Below are 17,791 nucleotides of genomic sequence, written 5' to 3' on the forward strand. Positions count from 1 at the left end.
ACTGAAGCCAGGGCGCAGACAGCTATCCTTATACTCCTGTTCATAGCAGCATTATTCACAGCTGGCAAAAGTGGAAGCAACCCAAGTGTCCATTGACACATGAATTGATAAACAAAATTTGGTTTAAACTTATAATGGAATGTTACTCAAGCCAGTGAAAAACAACAAATACTGTCTGATTTCACTCCTATGAGGCACATAGGGTAGTCTAATTCATAAAGAAATGGTAGAATGATGGTTACCAGAGGCTGCATAAAGCAGGGGAGGGGAGACTACTAATTAATGGGAACAGACCTTTAGTTTTACAAGGTGAAAAATGTTCCAAAAACAGATGACAGTGATGGTTATACACCAATGTGTCACGCCAGTGGACTGTATATATACAAACGGTTAAAATAGTGAATTTCATTATATATATTTTACCAAAATTTAAAAAGTAAAAAAAATAAACAAATGAAATGCTTCAAAGAGAAGCATCTGATAATGGCAGAGCTTAAGCTAGTGCAATACAGATGAGTGAATGCTTCAGACCTGCTCAGATACTTAGGTAATTAAAATTAGGGAGGGTGCACGTTTCTTTCAAAAGTTTCTCCATTGCCTTCTTAGGAAACCCAGTAACTGCTAAGGGGCTGAGTCATGAGGAGTATCACTCCTATTTACAATGCTGAAGCTGGTTTACAAGGATTTTACTTGAAGCATTCATCTGCCAAGAGTCAAGAGTGTTAACAATTTTCCTTTCCAAAAAGGATAATTTCTGTTCTTTGTGTTTTGAAAGTAGGCTAACAAATTAGAGAAACTCGTTGACTAGCAAATACTAATGATTCCAATTGTCACGCTGACATTTTCTTATTTTCTGAGTAAATATAACCATAAAAGTTACCTGTAAAAACATTATAGAAATGCATTCTAGAAAAGTAAAACAATCACAATTACCAAATGTGTTAAATAAAACAAGAAATTATTTTAAAATGCATATGTGGATTTACCTCCCTTAATGTAGTATATACAATGAATTCTGTCCAGAAAAAGTTCAGCCATTGTTAATATAACAAAAATAGTTTGCATACCATCCATGTAACCTCACAGCCAAGGAAGAGTGGACTGGAATGAATGCACATGCATGAGCAATGACGACTTTGCTGTACTAGTCAGTGAGGGGCAGTAGATGCTGTTGAGTGGGCATGTGTACTATGTGGCTGTCCTATTCAAAATGATACAGAGTAGGGCAATGAATCTGCACCACATTTTGCATTAAATGAAAACATTCCTCCACAGAAACTACTCAGATGATTCAGAAGGCCACAGCTCTGGGTAACTGGTGATTGGCAGCTTCATCACAACAACATCCCCACTCATGCATCATGTCTCATGGAAAGTTTTTTTGAGAAACATCAAATCACCCAAGTGACTTGGGCTCCCTATATCCCTGATTTGGTGCCCAATGATTTGGCTTTGTCCAGAACTAAAATCACTTCCCTTTGAAAGAGAAGAGATTTCAGATCATTGATGAGATTCAGGAAAATATGATGGGGCAGCTGAAGGCAATTGGGAGAACTGTGTGAAGTCCCAAAGCACCTAACTTGAGGGGACTGGGGCATCATTGTCCTATGTACAATGTTTCTTGTATCTTCAATAAATGTCTCTATTTTTCACATTACTTGGCTGGGTACCTTCTGGACAGACCTCATACATGAGAGGGTATATAGATCATTTTTCTTTCTAAAAGACTAAGGCCATTGTCTTCTTCTTGTTGTGAAAGCAGTGTTCAACTAAAATGTATTGACTTCTTACATGTAAGTATGTGGAACATACTCAAGCTAACTATACAAGTAAAGTAATGGAATTATTTGAAAACTACCCAATTAAAAAATGGGAAAAAGATCTGAACAGACACTTCTCCAAGGAGGACATAAAGAGGGCCCAGAGATATATGAAAAGATGTTCAAAATCACTAGCCATCAGAGAGATGCAAATTAAAGCCATGATGAGATACCACTTTACACCAGTCAGGATGACCATCATAAACAAAGCAACAAACAACAAATGTTGGAGAGGTTGTGAGGAAAGGGGACCCTAGTTCATTGTTGGTGGGATTGCAGACTGGTACAACCACTATGGAAAACAGTATGGAATTTTCTCAGAAAAATAACAATCGACCTGCCTTTTGACTCAGCATTTCCACTGCTAGGATTATATCCTAAGAATCCTAAAACACCAATCCAAAAGAACCTATGCACCCCAATGTTCATAGCAGCACAATTTATAATAGCCAAGAGGTGGAAGCAACCTAGGTGCCCTTCAGTAAATGAATGGGTCCAAAAATTGTGGTACATATACACAATGGAATTCTATGCAGCAGAAAAAAAGAAGAAGCTCCTACCCTTCACAATAGCATGGATAGAACTGGAAAGCATTATGCTGAGTAAAATAAGCCAGGTGTTGAAAGACAAATACCATATGATCTCACCTTTAACAGGAAGCTAAACAACAAAACAAACGAGCAAGCAAAATAAAAACAAAGACACTGAAATAGAGAACAGGGGGACAGCGACCAGAGGGGAGAGAAGAGGAAATTTCAGGGGGAAAGGGTTTACAGGAACTAGTATAAATGACACATGGACAACAACTAAGGGGAGTGGGAATGGGAGGGAGGTGGGGAGCACTGGGGGGTTGGGCTTGGATGGGAGTAAAACACAGAAAACTGTACTTGAACAATAATTTTTTTTTAAAAACCCACAATGAGATACCACCTTCCACCAGTGAGAATGGCCTTCATAAACAAATCAGCAAACAAGTATTATAGAGCATGTGGAGTAAAGCAAACCCTAGTGCATAGTAGACTGGTGCAGCTACTATGGAAAATAGTACCGCATTTCCTCAGAAAACTAAAAATGAAACTGCTTTTTCACCTAGCATTCCCACTGCTGGGATTATACCCTAAGAATCCTAAAACACCAATTCATAAAAACCTATACACCCCAATGTTCATAACAGCACAATTTACAATAGCCAAGCACTGGAGGCAACCTAGGTGCTGATCAGTAAATGACTGGATCAAAAACTATGGTGTATTTACACAATGAAATTCTATGCAGGAGAGAGTAAGAAGGAGCTCCTACCCTTCACAACAGCATGGATGGAACTGGAGAGCATTATGCTGAGTGAAATAAGCCAGACAGTGAAAGACAAACGCCATATCCTCTCACCTTTAACTGGAACCTAATCAGTAAAACAAACAAGCAAGCAAACTATGACCAGAGACATTGAAATTAAGAACAATCTGACAGTAACTAGAGGGGAGGGGAGAAAAAAATAATTGGGAGAAAAGGGGGAAGGGTTTTCAGGAACAATTACAAAGGATTCATGGACCAAACCAAAGGGGATGGTGGAATCAGGGGAGGGAGGTGGAGCTGGTTGGGGTGGAGGGTTGGGGGGGTAAATGCAGGCAACTGTAATTGAACAACAATAAAACAATTAAATTAAAAAATAATAAAAACTAGCCTTGAACAATAGACAGATAAATGGTAAAATTCATGCTACTTTTTAATTTTTTTCTATACTTAGTTTGACATTAAATAGCAAATTAAAACACTACGGTTATTCATAAGAAAAGAAAACACAACTTTAAGAACCACAGATCTAGCAGAAATGCTACAATATTGCCAAGTAAACCTTCAGTTCACTCTTGATAGCTTTTACTACCTTACTGGACAGTGACAGTCACCCAGTACTTTTGATTCTATACCCACTTGCAGTTATTAATCCCTTATTTGTTCACTAAATTGTGATTTAGACATTGGAAAGGGAATAACAGATTTGAAGACCCTTTAAAATGTGCTAAGTCTTACAAACACAAAAAACTGGGGCAGAAAAGAACTAGTATTAGCAGCTTTGGTGATAGGAGCTGTAGAATTGTGAACCCAGAAAGGGAGGTTAATTGCTGTGAGCAGTGGAAAAGAATGACAAATGCCCAGAAAAAAGTGAGCACTGAAAAAGGCTCTAGAGGAGACCATCAGAATTAATGATCTATTATTAGCTTTCAGGATAATACTTAATAAATGACCAAGATTGCCTTAATGTCCTCCTCAGCTGCACTAAATTTTATTTATTTATTTTTCTTTCTTTTTTTAAAATATGGAATGCTTCACAAGTTTGCTTGTTATCCTTGTGCAGGGGCCATGCTAATCTTCTCTGTACTGTTCCAGTTTTAGTGCGTGTGCTGCCAAAGCAAGCACAGCACTAAATTTTAGACAAGCTTCTCATGACTATAGGTCCCTGACATTCATTTAAGAAAACTTGCAAATATATTTTCCCTACCCCTATGAGATACAAATTTTCTTCCAGCTTCTTGCCAGACTTATGTCCAAGATATATCTTTCTCAATAACCTAGGAGCCATTCCAGTAAAATAATAAACACATAAGGGTCTCTATCATCCCTAACAGCCTCAGCAATCTTCAGAGCAAAGAACCGAGTTGAAGGTATCATGCTACCTGATGTCAAACTATATTACAAGGCCATAGTCATTAAAACAGCATGGTGCTGGCATAGAAAGGAACATATAAATCAATGGAACAGACAAGAAAGCCCAGAAACAAACCTACACCTAAATGGTCAATTAATATTTGACAAGAGGAGCAAAAACATACAATAAACACAGTCTGTCGAATAAATGCTGCTGGGAAAATTAGACAGGTACATAAAAAAAAAAAAGAAAAAGAAAAACTAGGCCCTGGCTGGTGTAGCTCAGTAGATTGAGCACAGGCTGTGAACCACAGGGTCGCTGGTTTGATTCCCAGTCAGGGCACATGCCTAGGTTGCAGGCTAGGTCCCCCCAGTGGGGGCCACATGAGAGGCAACCACACATGGATGTTTCTCTAACTCTTTCTCCTTCCCTTCCCCTCTTTCTAAAAATAAATAAATAAAATTTTAAAAAAAAGATTACATTAAAAAAAACTACACCACCTTCTTACACCATACAGAAGAATTCAAAATAGATTGAAGATTTAAATTTATCTATATCAAACTAAAAAGGTTTTGCACAGTGAAGGAAATCATCACCTAAATGCAAAGACAACCTACTGAATAGGAGAAGACAGTTAACAATGATATATCCTATAAGGGGTTAATGTCAAAAATTTATAAAGAACTCATACTACTCAACACCAGGGAGACAATTCAATTTAAAAATGGGCAGAGAATCTGAATAGGTCCTTCTCCAAAGAGGACATATAGATGCCAAACAGACATATGCAAAGATGCTCAACATCACTAATCATCATACAAATGCAAAATAAAACCACAATGTGATATTGCCTCAAACCTGTCAAAATTGCTGTCATCAATAAATCTGAAAATGACAAGTGTTGGCAAAGATGTGACGAAAAGGGAAGCCCCATGCACTGTTGGTGGAAATAGAGATTGTTACAGCTTCTATAATAAAATAGCTTGAAGGGTCCTCAAAAATTAAAATCCAAACTGCTTTATAACCTAGTGATTCCATTTCTGGGTATTTATCTGAAGAAACCCAAAACACTAATTTGAAAGAATATATGCACCCCTACATTCACTGCAGCCCTCTGTACAACGTTCAAGATGTGGAAAGCAACCCAAGTGCCTTAAATAAACAAGTGGATAAAAAGGTGGTGGTACATATATACAACAGAATATTACTTGGCCATTAAAAAGACAACATGAATTGACCTAGAGGAATATTCTAGGTGAACTGAGCCAATCAGGGAAAGACAAATACCACAAGATTTCACTAATATGTGGAATCTAAAGAGCAAAATAAACAAGCAAAACCAAAACAGATGCATAGATCCAGACAGCAGGCTGATGGTTGCAAGAGGGGAGGAGTTTTGGGAAACTGGAGAGAGAGGTGAAGGGATTAAGAAGTACAGATTGGTAGGTGCAAAACAGTCACAGGGATGTAAAGTATATCATAGAGAATACAGTCAATAATATTGTAATAACTATCTACGGTGCCATTTGGGTACTAGATATATTGGGGGAACACTTGTAAAGTATATAAATGTATAACCACTATACTGTACACTTGAAACCAATAAAAGTAATATTAAAAGTAACTGTAATTGAAAAATTAAAATAAAAACAAAACAAAAGGGTCTCTCTCTCCCAGTCTTTGTGGGAGGGTAAGCACCTAACATCAATAAGCACAAATTAGCAAACACAGACAGCCTAGTCACATAGCCCAGACTCTGCTCCAAGGTCCCTCCTAGAGTACTTTTACACTGTCTCACTCCAGCACTTTAAAAACATGCTCACCTTTCGTTTCAATGGAATTAAGTTTCTGTTCTGTTGCAATAGTTTTGATCCTTTTGCGATAGTATTGAATAATCTTGAATGCCTGTTTTAACAAACATCCCACAATGTTCCTTTGACAGAAAAGATTATGAACATATAATTATATAAATAAGTAGATAGATATAATATGTACACTAAACATATATATGCATACATATGCCACATGGCACATATGTGCATATATACACATAATACAGTAAAGCCTTTTTCTAAGAAGGTCAAGCCATGACTCGTATGAATATATAGAAGTGAAATGTGTTAAAAGATTTTTTACTCAATGATACAACAGAACTAGGCAGATGTTATAATCGGTTCAAAAAAATCAAAAGAACAAACATTAATATGGAATAAAAGAATATTAAGATAAATTCCTATAAAGACAAACTAAGTTTTGGGAGTAGCAAGTCAATTAAAACATTAATAGACAAGACAGAATTTACAAAACTTTTCATAATCAACAACTTTAAAATGTTACACAAGAGCTCAAAAACAATGACAATGTTTGGAAACTGATAACCGGGAAGGGTACGCTTCAGACAATGAATAGTTTTTCACTGGAACACAACTTGTTTTTATACAACGCACAATAGTGGGTGGGTGTGTACTTTAAAAACTGTGCTAACAGTTTTCTCTGAAGGTATTGACAAAAAACAAATGAAGAAGAGTAGTATTAGGGGCAAAAGTGTAAGAAACAGACACTCAACAATAGAAAGCAAAATTGCTGCAAAATCATTGGTAGGGATTTGGTGATATTTTATGAATTTTTATAATTATGTAGTTTTTAACATAGCAAGCCTACTTCTGGAAATTTGTCTTACACAAACACAGGCACATGGGTACAAACGTGCACACACACACAACATTGACTCTTGGCTTTGTTATTTTAAGGTTTTATTTATTTATCTTTAGAGAGAAGGGAAGGGAAGGAGTAAAAGAGGTAAAGAAACACTGATGTGTGGGGGGTGTCACACCCCAACTGTGCACCTGGCCCACAACCCAGGCATGTTGTATCCTGCTGGGACTCGAACCAGCAAACTTTCGGTTTGCAGGCCCTCAGTCCACTGAGCCACATCAGCCAGGGTTACTCCTGGTTTTTAAAATAATAATAAAAGGCCGAAACAATGTATATATTCATCAGTTTGTGAGGGATAAATAAACTGTGGTAGAGTTATACAATAAAATATTTTATGGCAAATTTTAAAATGTGACAGATCTATATGTACTCTATATAATGATCTTCAAAATAAAATCTTTAGTGAGAAATATAAGATTCATATAATGTAAGTAGATATAAATAAGTAAATCTATTATTTTCCTCATGCTTGCACTTGTTCTGTTTAGTGTCTGCAGTATTATACCTTGTAAATGTCTTTTTTACATAACTTGTCCTAAGGTTGTGTTTTCATCAACCTCCTAGCAGAGCGGTGGACTTGCTGTTTTTTTGCTTCCAGCATATATGTTGCTCCTATTTTGTTGCTGTTATTTTGTGGAATTGTGTAAAATGTTAGGATATTACCCATATTTCCTTGGGGAAATGAGCTTTTGAGTTGGCCCACAAAATAGCATAATGCTCTTTGGGTTTTGGTTTCTTAGCCTTTCAGTTAAGACTGAAAAACAACCTGAAATGATATTTCAAAATCTATAAAATGTGCAAAATATTAAGAGAAATGCCATTGTCCACAAAGGTTTAGAGAGCGTGTTGCTTGATGAGCGCAAGGGTGCGGTAGTTCTCAGTGCAGTGCTATGATGTTCACGGCCAACTTTGGCCCAAGAGAATGAATGCAGTACATTTCTAATTAGACTTTCTTACATGGGAGAGATAAATCATATTTTAATCTCTGACATATAGCACTTTAGTATTCTGACCTTTTAGTGAAGGTACATGCTTGATCAGAAAGCACTTGAAACACCCTTACCTTTGGTAGGCAGAGTTGTAAATGGTAAAAGCAATGAAATGAGCCCCCTCCCTCAATAGACTCTCCAAAGGTCAAGATAAAGTAGCCCATCTATTTAACTGCCCAAATATACAAGACATTTGCCCTAGCGCAAGGCACAAGTTTTGTGGTAAGAACCACAAGACAAAAGCACTGGCACTACATTAAGGGAGTTTAGTCTGTATTAATAAGATAAAATCCCACACATTTATGTATACACATATATGTCATATTCTAGAAACTATAATTATATAGGTTATTCTTCTTTCCCAACACATAATAATAATTTTTAATCTAAAAAATTTACAAACGCTCTATTGGATTAATTTTAAAAGGTTGTCAGTGACTTAGAAAAGTTTCATCAGCAGAAAGCAAGGGATTTCTAATTGCTTCTTAAATGAAAAAAAATTGGCTCACTAAAGTCTGTTGTTGTTTTGCTTTTTCTGTGAGAATTAATGGTTTGTTTTCAAGCTGTTGAGTCATTAAGCTTCCTGGTATTAGACTTTTTTTATATCACTGTCTGTAAAGGCCACCTTCAGAACTGTCACTTCTGCGCAAATATGTGAATTTCAAAAAGAAAATTCCTTCAAAAAACTATTGGCTTGAAAAATGATGGAAAGAAAGTATAAGCAGAAAAAAAATGTATCATTAGACTTTCTTATATAGTATGTTATTAAATTATATTGGGACCTACTGATTACTTGATGGAACTTTGTAAATTTTTGAAATATTTTATTCACTTCATTATTTAAAACATAAACAATAATCCAAAAGAACCTATGAACCCCAATGTTCATAGCAGCACAATTTACAATAACCAAGAGGTGGAAGCAACCTAGGTGCTCGTCAGTAAATGAATGGATCCAAAAACTATGGTACATTTACACAATGGAATTTTATGCAGCAGAAAGAAAGAAGGAGCTCTTACCCTTCACAATAGCATGGATAGAACTGGAAAGCATTATGCTGAGTGAAATAAGCCAGGCATTGAAAGACAAATACCATATGATCTCACCTTTAATAGGAACCTAAACAACAAAACAAGCAAGCAAGCAAAATAAAGACACTAAAATGGAGAACAGGGGGACGGTGACCAAAGGAGAGAGGGGAGTAAATATCAGGGGAAAAGGGGAAGGATTTACAGGAACAAGTATAAAGGACACATGGACAACAACTAAGAGGGGTGGGAATGGGATGGAGGTGGGGAGCACTGGGATGGGAATGAAAGAGAACACTGGGAATCAAGTACACTAGGAATCAAGTACGATAAAAATTATTGTACTTGAACAATAATTAAATAAATTTTAAAAAACAAACAGTAAAAGGGCTTTTTTCTTAAAGTAGTATATATTGCAGTAAAACAGTGATAAGATGCAAGTAGCTAAAATCCTGGAAATTGCTGTTTGAACTATTTAAATATGCATTTGTTGGATTTTTAAAATATTTTTCCTTCTACTAATTCAATATGAACAAACAGATTGCTTCAATTCTCCATTGAACAATCCTACTGAGCAAAAATTCAGAAAAGCCTTTTCCCATCATTCACAAACATCTTTATGTGGGAACACTTATTACATAAATATTCTTCTGTACCTGCTGTGCTCTTCTTAGATGGGGCTAACTTTCTTCATAATTAAATCGTCCTCCTTTGGCTTGCATGAAATACACCTTTCTGATCTTATTTATGTGTTTGACTTACAGTAGGGCAATGGGATTTATAGGATATGTTCACTTGTATTATTTTAAATATTTAATACATTAATATTTTATACTTATATAAATATAGATGCATAATCTTAAAATAATATATTTATTTATCTGTGTAGATAAATGATATAGATAGATGATAGATAGATAGAGATAGATAGATAGATAGATAGATAGATAGATAGATTAGATAGATAGATAGATGATAGATATGAGAGAGTGGAAGGAAGAGAGAAAGAGAAAGGGAGAGAAACATTAACTGGCTGCCTCTTGCACATGCCCCAACTGGAGATCAAACCTGCACCCTAGGCATGTTCCCTGACCAGGAATCAAACCAGTGTCCTGCCCTTTGTGGCATGATGCCCAACCAACCAAGACACACTGGTCATGGACTTACTGGTATTCTTTTTTTTCTTAAATCTTTTTAAAAATTTCTGTTCAAGTACAGTTGTCTCCATTTTCTCTCCAGCACTCCCCCCAACCCTGGATCCTACCCTGTCTTGGCTTTTTCCATGCATCCTTTATACTGGTATTCTTAAGTAAGTTGCTCATTTTCTAACATGAAGAAGACATTCAGAATCTTTATCAGGTTTCATTTCTTGCCAGTACCATAATATAATAGAGACAATAGTGGGGAAACTAGCAGTAAGTTAAGTTATCATATCATGAGCTTTTGTCTGTGGAAAAAGTGAATTGTATATATTTGTGGAACACAAAATAAAAAATCAACACCAAACATAGTAGCATCTTTAAAAGCTTCAAAATTCTATAATATTGATTAGTAAAACTAAATAAGCATCTGCTGAGGTAGGTAAAGTAAGATTATTTTTCCCATGTTAAAAATGAAAATAGAGAAAAAGGAAGAAAAAGAAAAGGAGTAAAATGACTTTCACTGGCCTGAAAAGCAACTTAGTAACTGAGGCAATCATTTCACAGAAGTGCAAGGGGCAGGAGGTCCAAAGCATCATTTTCCCTCAAATTTTCAGACTGCGAAGTGTAAACAATCTAGTATTGCTAGTCAGCAGCAGCAAACATAAAGGATCCTAGAAGAAGAACCTGGGTTGACAAGGGTCAGACGTAGGAACAGGGGTCAGGGTTGCAAGTAGATGCCCCAGGACTGCTCCCATTTAAAGAAGGAAAAATACTGTGATTAACTTTGTAGCTGTCAAACAGCAGGGACATTTTAGTTTAAGAGATATATCAACACACATAAAAATCCTAATCCCTTCATGACTCTTTACCTATGTTTCAGTGTATTATTTAGGAATCAAGTTTGCTTTTATAATTAATCTAACCTTATCATAAAACAACCGAGCAATTAGAAGAGGGAGTTTGGGCATCATTAGAAGAGAATCATAATCATTACCAATACATGCTGAAAAAAACATCTGATAAAGTATAGCACCCATGTATGATAAAAAATACTTCAGCAAAGTGAGAATAGGGTGTACATACCTCAACATAATAGCAAGGCCATATATGAGATACCTACAGCCAACATCATACTCAGTGGGCAAAAACTAAAAGCTTTCCCCTTAAGATCAGGCAGAAGACAAAGGTGTACACTTTCATAAAATTTATGCAACATATGATTGGAAGTTCTAGCCAGAGCAATCAGAAAATAAAAGGAAATGAAAGGTATCCAAATTGGAAAGGAGAAAGTAAAGCTGTCACTGTTTGCAGATGACATGATAGTGTACATAGAAAACCCTGTAGACTCCACTAAAAAAACTAATCAATCTAATACACGAATTTGAAAAAATGGCAGGAAACAAAGTCAATATTCAGAAACTGAAGGCAGTTTTGTACAACAATCAAATATCAAAAACAAAAATTAGAAAAATAATCAAATCTCATTTACTATAGCAAAAAGCAAAATAAAATGCTTAGGAATTAACTTAACTAAGGAGATAAAGACCTGTACTCAGAAAACTACACAACACTGAAGAAAGAAGTTAAGGAAGACACAAATAAATGTGGAAGCATATACCATGCTCATGCACTGAAAGAATTAACGCCATGAAAATGTCCATACTACCCAAAGCGATCTATAGATTCAATGCAATCCCTTTTAAAGTACCAATGACATATTTCAAAGACATAGAATATTTTTAAAATTTATATAGAACCATAAATGACCCTCAATAACCTCAGCAATTTTGAGGAAGAACAAAGTAGGAGGGATCACAATACCTGATATCAAACTATATTACAAGGCCACTGTAATCACAACGGCCTGAAACTGGCATAAGAACAGACACATAGAACAATGGAAAAGAATAGAAAGCCCAGAAATAAAGCCATGTCAATATGGTCAGTTAATATTTGACAAAGGGAGACATAAAATGGAGTAAAAAAAAAAAACAAAAAACCTCTTCAATAAATGGTGTTGGGAGATCCAGACAAGTCCATGCAAAAAAATGAAACTAGACTACCTACTGACACCATATACCAAAATAAACTCAAGATGGATAAAAGACTTCAATGTAAGTTATGATATCATAAAAATCCTAGAGGAAAACATAGATGGAGAATTTCAGATATCCCATGCAGCAATATTTTCACCAATACATCCTCTAGGACAAGGGATATAAAGTAAAGAATAAACAATGTCACTACAACAATCCAAAAAACTCCTGCACAGCTAAAGAAAACATCAGCAAAATGAAAAGGGAACCAACCATATGGAAAAAAAACATATTTGCCAATGATACTTTAGACAAGAGTTTGATCTCCAAAATATATAAAGAACTCACATGACTCCACAACAGGAAGACAAACGATCCAATTAAAACTTGGGCAAAGAACCTGAACAGACACTTCTCCAAAGAGGACATACAGAGGGCCCAGAGACATATGAAAGGATGCTCAGCATCGTTAGCCATCAGAGAGATGCAAATTAAAACCACAATGAGATACCACTTCACAGCAGTCAGAATGGCCATCATAACTAAATCAACAAACAAATGCTGGCGAGGATATGGAGAAAAGGGAACCCTAGTGCTCTGTTGGTGGCAATGCAGACTGGTGCAGCCACTGTGGGAAACATGTTGTTTCTATAGTCGAGATATAGAAGCAACCTATGTATTATTGGAATTTCCTCAGAAAACTAAAAATGAAACTGCCTTTTAACCTGGCAATGCCCCTGCTGGAATTATACTCTTAACAATCCTGAAACACCAATTCAAACGAACTTATGCACCCCAATGTTCACAGCAGCATTATTTATAATGAACTATAGAAATGACCCCTGAAAGTATAGTCTTAGAACAGCATTATTTATAATGGCCAAGTACTGGAAACAGTAAGTGCCCATCAATAAATGATGTGATCAAAAAACTGTGGTACATTCACACAATGAAATACTACTCAGCAGAAAGAAAGAAGGAACTCATACCCTTCACAACACCATGGATGGAACTGGAGAGCATCATGCTAAGTGAAATAAGCCAGGCAGTGAAAGACAAATACCATATGATCTCACCTATAAGTAAAACCTAATCAACTAAACAAACAAATGAGCAAAATAGAACCAGAGACTTGGAGATAAGGAACCAACCAACAGTGACCAGAAGGGAGGGGAGAAGGAGATAACCAGTGAAAGAAAAGGGAATGGGCAAGCAATGGAATGTGACTGAAAGACTCATGGCCACAGACAACGATGAGGGATTGACTGTGGGAGTAGGAGGAGACAGGGTAGGGGTGAGCAATGGGGAAAAAGGACAATAATAATAATGCCAAATGCTAAAAAAATAAAACATTTATGCCAATGCAAATATATATATATGTGTGTATAAATATAAATTATATGTTGTATATATAATATATATTCATATATGTGATAACATATGAATATATATTATGATATATTTTATATATATAAATGAGCAAAAGGTCTGAAAAGATACTTCCACAAAGAGGACATACAGATGGCCAACAGATATATGAAAAGATGCTCAACTACACTAACCATCAGGGAAATGCAAATCAAAACCACAATGAGGTATCACCTCACACTTGTCAGAATGGCCATCATCAAAAAAATCAACAAATAATAAGTGTTCTAGAGTATGCAGAGAAAAGGAAACCCTTGTGTACTATTGGTGAGATTATAAACTGGTGAAAACACTATGGAAAACAGTATGGAGAGTCCTAAAAACATTAAAAATAGAGATTCCACATGACCCTACAATACCACTCTGGGTAACTATCCAAAAAAAAAAAAAACACCAGTTCAAACACAGGTGCACTGATATGTTTATTGTAGCATTATTTACAATAGTCAAGATATAGAAGCAACCTATGTATTATTGGTAAATGAATAGATTGAGAAAATATGATATACAATTGAATATTAATCGGCAACAAAAAATTAAATATTGACATTTATATCAACAGAGATGGACTTAGAACGAACTATGCTAAGTGAAATAAATACAGAGAAAGACAAATAACATAATTCAAATTATATGTGGAATCTTAATAAAAACAAACAAAACAATGTAGAAACAATCTCACAGATACAGAGAACAAGATGATAGTTTTCTAATGGCATGGGCTTGTGGAATGAATAAGGAAAAAATAAGTAATTTTTAAAAAGAAAAATGATGAAGTTCATAAAAAGGAAGAGTGAAAAGGAAATGAGTGGGGCCATTACGCAAATATAAAAAATGGAGTCAAACTCTTCTTTATAAAAGTATAAGTAAAAAAAATACAATTTTATGCAGAAACATCAGGAATTAAATACAAAATCAAACTATCTTTCAAACGTTAGTTTTCTGTTTTGCTAATAAGATCTAATTGAAACATTTCTTCTACAATGATCCCCTTCTCGTGACCCTTTTGATTTATACCAACTCGTGCTTAAAAATCACTGCTAATGACTAATGTTTTCTATTCTAAAAATACTTAACCTGCATCTCCAAATGGAGTGAAATGTTATTTTCCTGTTTCCTTAGTGACTCATTTCTTTTTCTATTATAATATTCCCCACTTTGTGTAATTATTTGTTACATCATTGAATTGTGTTTTTCCTACTCTCCGGAATTTTGGATGAAGCTCTAAAACCTAGGAAAATTGTTTATGATGACTCTGTGTGAGAGCTCTCCTTTGCTCACCAAGGTTACTCTCCAACTTTATCTTCCTCAATTCTTCTTTCTACCCTACATGAAACTCATTGAATTCTCTTGCCCTCTGTCTTCTCTGTGGTTTTAGTGAATTCCGGGCACTGGCAGATGCAGCCAGTATGAGAGAAGGAGGTGTGTGATTCACCTTGGAGTAAACCCAATGCTCCAGGGACGGCTGCAACCCTATTCAAGGCAGCCTCTCTGTTAACTCTCTTCTCAAGTTATTAATTAATGCCTCTTCCTCTTATTTCTTAAGGTTGTCAGAACCCAATAAAGTACTGCACCATTCTTTAAAATTCCCTTTTTGTCAGGTGTCCTATTATTAAAATTTTCTTTAAAATATTGTGTGCCATTTATTTTCTGCTGGGAATCTGATTTATACATCATCCAAAATTATTGAGATTATACATATCTATACAGGAACTAGACAGAACAGGTGGAATTGGAACCTTTATCTTTATTACTTCCATCAAACTGTTTAAGGGGAAATCAGAAAGTCAGAAGGAGATTCATTAGTAAATCTTACAAAAGTACTTTGACTTTTCTCCTCTGCTCCCCAAAATGTATCTATAGATTTTTTTTTGCAAGAAGGAAAGCCAGGCACTTCTGTCTTCAGTTATAAAATTGCCAGGCTTCAAAAATTATGGAACCATCTTCATAGAACTTCTCGAATATAGCATGGTGTTTTTGTTTACTATTATTGGTGTAACAAATTACCACTAATGTAGTGGCTTACAGAAACATAAATTTATTATCTTATATAGTCCTGGAGGTCAGAAATATGAAAAGGACTAAAATCATGGCATTTCTATAGCCTCATTTCTTCTGTAGGCTTTAGGATAAAGTCCATTCTTTGCCTTTTTTGCTTCTAGAGTCTGCCTGCATCTCTTGTCCACATGGTCTGTGGTCTCTTCCATTATCACATATCCTTCTCTTTCTCTGTCCTTCTCCTTCCTGCTTATAGATAGACCTGGGCAATTATCATGGGCCTACCTTGATAATGCAGAATGATATACCCTTTGTGGGATCTAATACACGTATGGAAAGTTCTCTCTGCCACATAAGGTAACGAATTCACAAGGCTGAGAGTCAGAACATGGGTATATTTGGTGGGGTATTATTTAGCCCACCATATAAAGTGAGAGACTTCGGGAGATAGATACGTGTGACCTGAAAATTGGGACACATGTGAGCACAGCTTCTGGGTCTTGCTTACCAAGTAATAAATATAAGACTAAATGCAAGCTAAAACAGCTTCAAACACAGGATAAAGAGATTGGTTGTCATTTTAATAAATTGTACTTTTATCAGTTAGCAGAACTAGGATGTGTGACATTCTATGGAATAAATGAACTCCATGGGAATAGATGGCTTGAGTCAGTTTGTGAAGGGCCCCAAACTAGGAGGTCACCAGTGTGGAAGAACTTTAGCAGTAAGCTCTGTGTGGCAGAAAACCACACAATGGAAGGCGAGGGTGAGGGTGGTGCCACAAAAAATCAGTGGGAAAGGGGGTGTCTGCCCCATGTCAGAGAATGGTACACGGTGTCACTGGGGAGGGTCAAAAATTCAACATAAATTCAGTAAAGCAAAAAGAGCAAGCATGATGGCCAGCAAATATCACCCAAAGAGATCATTGAAACAACAAATGAGATGCCTCCAGCACCTTTTCTTCCATCCTCTCCTAGTCACAACTCAAATAATTTCAGAGGAGATAAAAAGACAGTGTTGGAGAGTTAACCAAGCTTCCCTTTGCCACTGATTCTTTCCTGAATCAAAGGAAAGAATGGAGTTGAAGAGAGGGTAAATTATTGGCATTGTATATGAGGCTGTGTTCTTCTATTATATTGGATTAGGTTTTTAAGAAACACAAATATTTCCTAATTATAGAAATTTTCATGATATATGTTCAGAAGTTATGACAGAAACTCAGAGCACATTTTAAAATAATGAAACACAGCTGTATTTCATTTTGAGCCCATGAGGTCCAGCACATTCAAAATATTTAAAAAGCTCTGCAGATTAACATAATTAATGTTAATCCCTTTTTCTCTAATTTTTTATTCTGAATACAAAAATATCAGGATTGGGTTTCCTTCTAGTCATGTAAGTGTAATAGGGCTGTCTTTAATATCTCTCCTTCTGTTTATGTCATTCTAATCCTGAGGATAAGGGAGTCTTTTAAGTTAGTAATTTTCCATTTGTGCTCTAATAAATGGTGAATATTACAAAGAAAAAGTTATTTGTTTATAAATGGTCTTTTCTGATGAATGTGAAAAACCTTAAAGACCAACAAAGGACAGCAAGGATGTTCCTTGACATACCAGGATGTAGGCTAGAAAATTAGTTTTGACTTTGTATCACACTTAGGTAGAATGAAGTTAACAAGAATAACAATAAAAACAATAATATAAATATACACACCAACAAAATCAACAAACAAGGAAATAAAAAATAACTTTGGAATTGGTGAAAATATAAGGGAACAAAGACACTATGGGAAAAGAAAAATCCAAAAAATGTCCTTTATATGACAGTAACCATGAACTCTGGAGTGGAAGAAAAGTACATTTTGCATCATTTTCTAGAAATCAAAGGTGTTCATCGTCAAATATGGTATAGTAGGTACCACATAGGAGCTTTCGGTAAATAGGGGTTTCTATCATAAAAGTAGTATTTTGTGGATTATATCTTAGTTTTA

At 35.6% G+C, this 17,791-nt stretch overlaps 1 long non-coding RNA gene and 1 other non-coding gene across 2 annotated transcripts in view; both read right to left on the reverse strand.

Moving 5' to 3' along the window:
* The window catches only part of LOC128626001 (uncharacterized), an 88,569-nt gene that overhangs the window by 24,470 nt on the left and 46,308 nt on the right, over positions 1–17,791 (reverse strand). The gene's annotated exons all lie outside the window — the stretch shown is intronic.
* LOC119051784 (U6 spliceosomal RNA) lies at positions 4,129–4,235 on the reverse strand. The gene has a single exon (XR_005085676.2). It is a non-coding gene; the product is annotated as a U6 spliceosomal RNA (small nuclear RNA).

This window comes from Artibeus jamaicensis, unplaced genomic scaffold (assembly GCF_021234435.1).
Source record: "Artibeus jamaicensis isolate MK-2021 breed Jamaican fruit bat unplaced genomic scaffold, CSHL_Jam_final scaffold_1964, whole genome shotgun sequence".
NCBI lineage: Eukaryota > Metazoa > Chordata > Mammalia > Chiroptera > Phyllostomidae > Artibeus > Artibeus jamaicensis.